The 8,404-nt window shown below is 32.7% G+C and overlaps 1 pseudogene; it reads left to right on the forward strand.

The window, feature by feature from the left end:
• The first annotated feature begins 284 nt into the window (after nucleotides 1-284).
• LOC106476918 lies at nucleotides 285-8,381 on the forward strand (annotated as a pseudogene).
• Nucleotides 8,382-8,404: the final 23 nt, after the last annotated feature.

Raw genomic sequence — 8,404 nt, forward strand, 5'->3', positions numbered from 1 at the left:
ATCGGAGTAAAGTAGCATATCAGGCAGACGAGTTTTAGCTATGATATCTATTTATTATGAAGTATTTAGGAAACATAAGCGTTGTGAAGTATTTGTAGAAAAATGTGTAAATTTGTACTGAACCAAAAGTTAGATTTGACAGAAACCATATGTAAGATCCGATTAATACGACCGATAGTTTAATACACATGGAGAATTTTTGAATCTCTAAAGACCATTTAAAGGTAGTTATTGACCACTTTAAACGAACAACATTGTATTGTTAATATTCATCTCACACAAGCATGGCAGCCATATTGGATGAAATTCGGGAGGGTCGATATGTGAAAACGATCATTAAGTGACACTATACAGTTTCATGTTGTCCACAATACCTGCACCATTTTACTGGAACATCATAAACTGACAACGATTAACGATAATCGGGAAGTTTAATTCATTGTTTCTCCGTCCCTTGAGGGACGCAGTGTGACGAGGACAAAGATATTGTAATTTTTACAGTCAGATCTAGGGACGCTTATCCTTTCCTATTCCAGCTTAGTGAGATAACAACACATGACGACTCGTATCACGTGATTGTGACCAGCATCAGCGATTCGGTCGACTTATTTGGATTATTGGGAATGAAATTACTGGTTCGTATCACAGTTGTGGGGGGCTCCCAGTTTTGGGTTTATGGTAGAATAGTTTTACACGTCGGGAAAAAATCGACACGGAGGATAATCAGTTTCTTTTTTCATCTTTATTTTTACAGAACCCACACTTGACACAAAGAATCTTAATACAAGTTGGTCTCCATATCAGGAAACCTATATGGTCCTTACATCACATAAAAACTTCTCATCGCTTAGCTTGTTGGCGAAATGATTTCCTTGGTTTACCAGTATTTTTGTATTCCATATCATATTATATACAAGGCTGAGAAGAGTCCATTAGATAAATAAATACGGGTTTATTAGTGCCAGTAGAACTTGTGCTTCTAGCCCTGATGAAATAAAAAATTATTAGTAATTTTATTATTATTCTCAAACTGTATTGCCAAAAGTGTTTAAGTCCTTCGAAATTCTAAAAAACAATAAATAGCAGTACTAAATGGAGCTTTGATGTCGTTTATGGTCCTTCCAACCGACTCAATATTAGTGAAGTCCAGATATGCCGTTGTTCGTTTCCTTATTAGTTTATTGAAACCAAAACTGAAACCCAGCCTAAATTCACTGCTATCGTCTTTAATGATTAATAATGTTTTGTTAGTAACATAACAAGACGGCGGACTGTTCTTTATTGCAGTAATTTTCCGAAGTTACAATACAAAATTCTGTGTTCGCGGTGGTAGGAATGAGCGCAGTTAACTCATTGTGTAGCTTTGATAACAAGAACGTTACACAAATACTGATCTTCTACAACAGTAAAAAATACCAACAAAATTCTTTTAATCGAAAATAAACGCACCTTATCCTGAGTTCTGCCTTAGTTTCAATTAAAAGTCGAATTTCCGAAGAAAGCCTGTCCAGAGCTAACTCTCGGTACTTGTTCTCACAAGTCGTATTATATTCCCGTAAAGGTAAAACTCCCAAATTACTGATAACACCGTTTGTTTACAAATACGTATATATATATTTGTTGTTTAATTAATAGGCTATACATCGACTCGAGTCTACTACCCGATGGTGACGTCATAAAATTAGTGGACACTCATCACGTGCTGTGTAAAATAACTCGCGAGTTCTATCTCACGTGCAAAATGAGTATGATATTTCCATTACAAAAATTTGTGTAATTAAGAATCTCCAGCTATCAAGTCAATACGGTGGCCATAAGTAGAATTAGATTTAGTGAGAATTAGTAATTGATATGTTGACCATTTGAAACGGGTTTTATATTTAGTAAGAAACAAAATAACTACAGTTTACTGGTCTTGTTTAATATTTCTTTGAATGCTGGAAGTTCTTTTATATACTATAACAGGCTTATTGGTTAGAGGGGGGGGGGGAGAGCCTGTTAAAAAGTAAAACAATAACTCGAATATTTAATTTAATAATATGTGAAAATAATGTATTATATTCCTTCACTATGTAGAATTCCCTCACTATAGAATCATCAAACGTCGCCAGGTGTGTGTCAAAAGGTAAATCAGAGGTGAGTTATGACCGCGAAGATACGAGAATAAAACTGGACTATGTATAAAGGTACATATGATATTAGAGAATAAAACTGGACTATGTATAAAGGTACATATGATATTAGATAATAAAACTGGACTATATATAAAGGTAAATATGATATTAGATAATAAAACTGGACTATATATAAAGGTACATATGATATTAGATAATAAAACTGGACATAATACAAGTTGACATTCTCTACATCTCAGGAACTGATCTGTAATACAAGATAACTTTTCTCCACCCTCCAAGGAACTGATCTAACATTTTCACAAGGAAGTGTACAAAAACCTCTGGTGTTTTAATAACCAGGGTTAACAAGGTTGTAAATTTTACTTAGAAGATTCCTAAATCACTTACGTCAAAAATCCAATCCATTGGACTAAAAGCGTTCGTTCCACATACATAGAGCCTGCTGCCGTCCAATATTGGTTGTATGATGCGGATGTGGTTTTTACAGTCATACATCTGGTAACAAGGTTGGATTATGTAATCAAATTCAGTTTTTATTATCTAATATCATATTTACCTATATATATAGTCCAGTTTTATTATCTAATATCATATTTACCTATATATATATAAGATCAGTTCCTGAAATGTAGGGAATGTCAAATTGTATTATAGATCAGTTCCTGAAATGTAGGGAATGTCAACTTGTATTACAGATCAGTTCCTGAAATGTAGGGAATGTCAACTTGTATTATAGATCAGTTCCTGAAATGTAGGGAATGTCAACTTGTATTATAGATCAGTTCCTGAAATGTAGGGATGTCAACTTGTATTATAGATCAGTTCCTGAAATGTAGGGAATGTCAACTTGTATTATAGATCAGTTCCTGAAATGTAGGGATGTCAACTTGTATTATAGATCAGTTCCTTGGAGGGTGGAGAAAAGTTATCTTGTATTACAAATCAGTTCCTGAGATATAGAGAATGTCAACTTGTATTATAGATCAGTTCCTGGGAGGGTGGAGAAAAGTTATCTTGTATTACAGATCAGTTTCTAGGAGGGTGGGGAGATGTTAACTCGTACTATAGATCAGTTCCTGGGAGGACGTCCTTTGTTTAATTTATCATGTTTATTATTTCAGGCCAACTTGACCCACGTTGACCAGTGGAATACAATCCCGGGTATTGGAGATGGTGTGGCAAAGTGTCCTTTTGACCCTGATGATAACGCCACAGCCGTATGGGTCGGTAGGTTGTCTGTACACATGTATTATAGTTATAATCTTATTGTCTGTAAGTTTTAATAAACAGAAATATGGAAAATATTTCATTCTTACTTGTATCTGTAGTATTCACTAGATTGTATTTCACGTAAAAAAAACTATTTAATTGATTGATAAATGTTTAATACGTTCTTTGTTTTGTTTAATACATTCTTAATTTTGTTTAGTTGATTGATTAAGGTTTAATACGTTCTTAGTTTTGTTTAGTTGATTGATTAAGGTTTAATACATCCTTAGTTTTGTTTAGTTGATTGATTAAGGTTTAATACATCCTTAGTTTTGTTTAGTTGATAGATTATGGTTTTAATACATTCTTAGTTTTGTTTAGTTGATTGATTAAGGTTTTAATACGTTCTTAGTTTTGTTTAAGGTTTAATACGTTCTTAGTTTTGTTTAGTTGATTGATAAATGTTTAATACGTTCTTAGTTTTGTTTAGTTGATTGATTAAGGTTTAATACGTTCTTAGTTTTGTCTAGTTGATTATCGAAGTATAATTATAAAAACATTTTGGCTTTTGTACACTATGGGGCGCTTTATGACATATCTTATGTAACCTATAATTTTAAACCAATATTTATTCTTTCTTTCACTTAGTTAGGGATCAGTCAGACTGTATACAAGAACTTATCATAGGAGGTTTTATTATATACTTCTCTGTGTTGTTTCATTCATCACTACTCTCAGCTGCTCTAACATTTCTACAGCTAGAATATATTAATATAAACAGTAACGCCTCTGTTGTAGAAAAGGGCAATCCGGGCGGACTACCTGGACTATACAGTGGAACTGTGGCAGAGTTTACGAAAGCAGACGCAGTCATCTTCAGAACGGACTTATACGACTTCAACACCAAACAAAAAATTTACCCCTTTCAAAGGACCATCAAATACGATTCGAAATGGTTGGATAGTATGTAATTTTGTTAGTACTTTAAATAGACATGCATGTGTGTTATAAAATAAAAACTTCAATTACCTAAACACAGCAGCTTTTCTGGTTATAACACTTCATGCTGCATAAGGTTTTACTGTATAGTGTTATAACATGGTTACTGTAGTTTTAACAGTACAATATAGTGTTATAACATGGTTACTGTAGTTTCAACAGTACAATATAGTGTTATAACATGGTTATTGTAGTTTCAACAGTACAATATAGTGTTGTAACAGGTTACTAGAGTTTCAACAGTACAATATAGTGTTGTAACATGGTTACTGTAGTTTTAACAGTACAATATAGTGTTATAACATGGTTACTGTAGTTTCAACAGTACAATATAGTGTTATAACATGGTTATTGTAGTTTTAACAGTACAATATAGTGTTGTAACAGGTTACTAGAGTTTCAACAGTACAATATAGTGTTGTAACAGGTTACAGAAGTTTCAACAGTACAATGTAGTGTTATAACATGGTTACTGTAGTTTCAATAGTACAATATAGTGTTGTAACAGGTTACAGAAGTTTCAACAGTACAATATAGTGTTGTAACAGGTTACTGTAGTTTCAATAGTACAATATAGTGTTGTAACAGATTACTCTAGTTTCAACAGTACAATATAGTGTTATAACATGGTTATTGTAGTTTCAACAGTACAATATAGTGTTATAACATGGTTACTGTAGTTTCAACAGTACAATATAGTGTTGTAACAGGTTACAGAAGTTTCAACAGTACAATATAATGTTGTAACAGGTTACAGAAATTTCAACAGTACAATATAGTGTTATAACATGGTTACTGTAGTTTCAACAGTACAATATAGTGTTGTAACAGGTTACAGAAGTTTCAACAGTACAATGTAGTGTTATAACATGGTTACTGTAGTTTCAACAGTACAATATAGTTTTATAACATGGTTACTGTAGTTTCAACAGTACAATATAGTGTTGTAACAGGTTACAGAAGTTTCAACAGTACAATATAGTGTTATAACATGGTTACTGTAGTTTCAACAGTACAATATAGTTTTATAACAGGTTACTGAAGTATTAGAAGTACACTGTAAGTGGTTACTAAGTTCTAACGAATACTATACATTGTTGTAATACTTAGTATGTTGTGTTACAGGTGAATTTCAACTAAATGGAAGACCTGTTCTTTTATTTTAGAACCTGACTTTGTCGGAGCTTATGACGTGGGGGACTACGTATACTTCTTCTTCAGAGAAAATGCTGTAGAACACATAAACTGTGGAAAAACCATCTATTCTCGGGTTGGAAGGGTGTGTAAGGTAAGATGTAAGTTAAAACAAGGAATATTACTGGTGTTTGTCAACTTTATTAGACTATTAAACTCACTCAAAACTTGTTTAAACAATATTACAGTATTGTTTAAACTACTGACTAAACACATATTACAGTATGTGTTTAGTCAGTAGTTTAAACAATATTACAGTGTGTGTTTAGTCAGTAGTTTAAACAATATTTTACTGTGTGTTTAGCCTGTTTTAAACAGTATGGAGTTTAAACAATATTATAGTGAATGTTCATCCAGTAGTTTAAACAATATTACTGTATGTGTGTTTTGCCAGTAGTTTACATTATATTTTAGTGTTTATTCAGCCAGTAGTTTAAACAATATTAGTGTATTCAGCCAGTATTTTAAACAATATTACAGTGTATTCAGCCAGTAGTTTAAACAATGTTATAGTGAATGTTCAGCCAGTATTTAAACAATATTAGAGTGTATTCAGCCAGCATTTTAAACAATGTTATAGTGAATGTTTAGCCAGTAGTTAAACAATATTACATTATGTATTCAGCCAGTAACTTTTATGATGCCCCCAGTGGCAAAGCGGTATGTCTGCAGACTTACAACACCAAAAACCGGGTTTCGATACCCGTGGTGGCCAGAGCACAGATAGCCCATTGTGCTTAACTTCAAACAAACTTTTATGATGGTAATCTTAAGCAGTTTTCAGTAGTAAGTGATGAATGTTACGCAGATGTTTAGCCATAATTATATTAATGTAATAAAATACAACTTTGACATCATTATAATCTAGGTTTGTGTGTGTGTGTGTGCTAGTCTGACTGTTGTCTTGTTTCTACAGAGAGATACTGGTGGAAAAAAATATTCTCAACAAAAACTGGGCTTCGTATGTGAAAACACGGCTCAACTGTTCCATTCCTGGAGAATTCCCTTTCTATTTTAGTGAAATACGTGAGTTAGGTTTTAATGGTGTCTGTTTTCATTATTTTACTGAAATGTGAAAGTTGGGTTTTAGTTTCTTTTTTTCATTATATAGTAAATTATATTTTACCAATATCAGATAGGTTTTGGTTTGATTTTTTTCTTTCTGTAATAGACGAGATTTAAATTTCCTTATATTTTAGTGAAATAGTAAGTTAGGTTTCAGTTTTGTTTTTTGTTATACAGAGCACAAGTTTCTAGTTTTCACTATTTTTTATTTCAGAAAGCATTTATAAACTTCCTAACGATAACAGCAGATTCTATGCAGTTTTCACTACCTCCATGTAAGTGTACATCCTATATTAAACTTATTGTAATGTTTAATCTTTATTATATCTAGTGTTTAGTTCCCTTGTTGTCCAGTATTACTCCCTGTTTATCAATACTAAACTCATTGTAATGTTTAATCTTTATTACATCTAGTGTTTAGTTCACTTGTTGCCAATATTACTCCGTTTCCGAATACTAAACTTATTGTAATGTTTAATCTTTATTATATCTAGTGTTTACTTCACATGTTGCCAATATTACTCCGTTTCTTAATACTAAACTTATTGTTATGTTTAATCTTTATTATATCTAGTGTTTAGTTCACATGTTGCCAGTATTACTCCCTGTTTCTGAATACTAAACTTATTGTAAGGTTTAATCTTTATTATATCTAGTGTTTACTTCACATGTTGCCAGTATTACTCCCTGTTTCTGAATACTAAACTTATAATAAAGATTAAACATTACAAAACTAAACACTAGATACCACTTGTTGTCAGTATTACTCCCAAGATTCACACAATGTACACCTTTTGATTCTAGTCCCATGTTATTATTCTAACAGTTCTTTCTAAATCTGTTTAAATGAAATATGTTTCTCTTCATTCGTTTATTGTTTATGTTACATAACAAAAGTCTTCTCATCGAAATCAATATCTTTATTGTAAAAACTTTGAATTGTGGAGTAAACCATGGCAGAATAAATGTTTGTGTGAGTTATTTAGGGACATTAATTCACTGGTTATTGTTTTCCTTTAGGACTGGGTTAATCGGATCTGCCATATGCACGTTCAGCTTAAGTTCTATTGAAGAAGCCTTAAACGGGAAATTTAAGGAGCAGCCCACATCATCGTCGGCTTGGCTACCTGTCCTCAGTAGTAAGGTTCCCGAACCACGCCCTGGCTCATGCGTGAACGATACACAGACCCTACCTGACGCTGTTCTCAATTTTATAAGAAGTCACCCTCTGGCGGACTCCGCCGTAACCCACGATGGCGGAAAACCCATATTTTTCAGAAAGGATGTGATATTTAGAAGACTAATAGTTCATAAAATAGAGGTAGATGGCATTGAATACACTGTCTTCTATGCTGGAACAAGTAAGTTTTATCAAGTAGTTAAGGTGTGTTGCAGTCTGTACACAGAGTTGTAGATTTCTAGTCTAATGATTAACATCTTACACTAAATGAAGAAACACATTCAGAAGTCAGTACAAGGTTTATCATCTTAAAGTAAAGGACCTTTTAGACTTAGTATACCCTAACAACCAATCCTAAGACATCTTATATTATATGGGAGTACTACAATAAAGGATCATTCAGGCTTAGTATACCCTAACAACCAATCCTAAGACATCTTATATTATATGGGAGTACTACAATAAAGGATCATTCAGGCTTAGTATACCCTAACAACCAATCCTAAGACATCTTATATTATATGGGAGTACTACAATAAAGGATCTTTTAGACTTAGTATACCCTAACAACCAATCCTAAGACATCTTATATTATATGGGAGTACTACAATAAAGGATC

This window comes from Limulus polyphemus, unplaced genomic scaffold (genome assembly GCF_000517525.1).
Source record: "Limulus polyphemus unplaced genomic scaffold, Limulus_polyphemus-2.1.2 Scaffold12082, whole genome shotgun sequence".
In the NCBI taxonomy this organism is placed as follows: domain Eukaryota; kingdom Metazoa; phylum Arthropoda; class Merostomata; order Xiphosura; family Limulidae; genus Limulus; species Limulus polyphemus.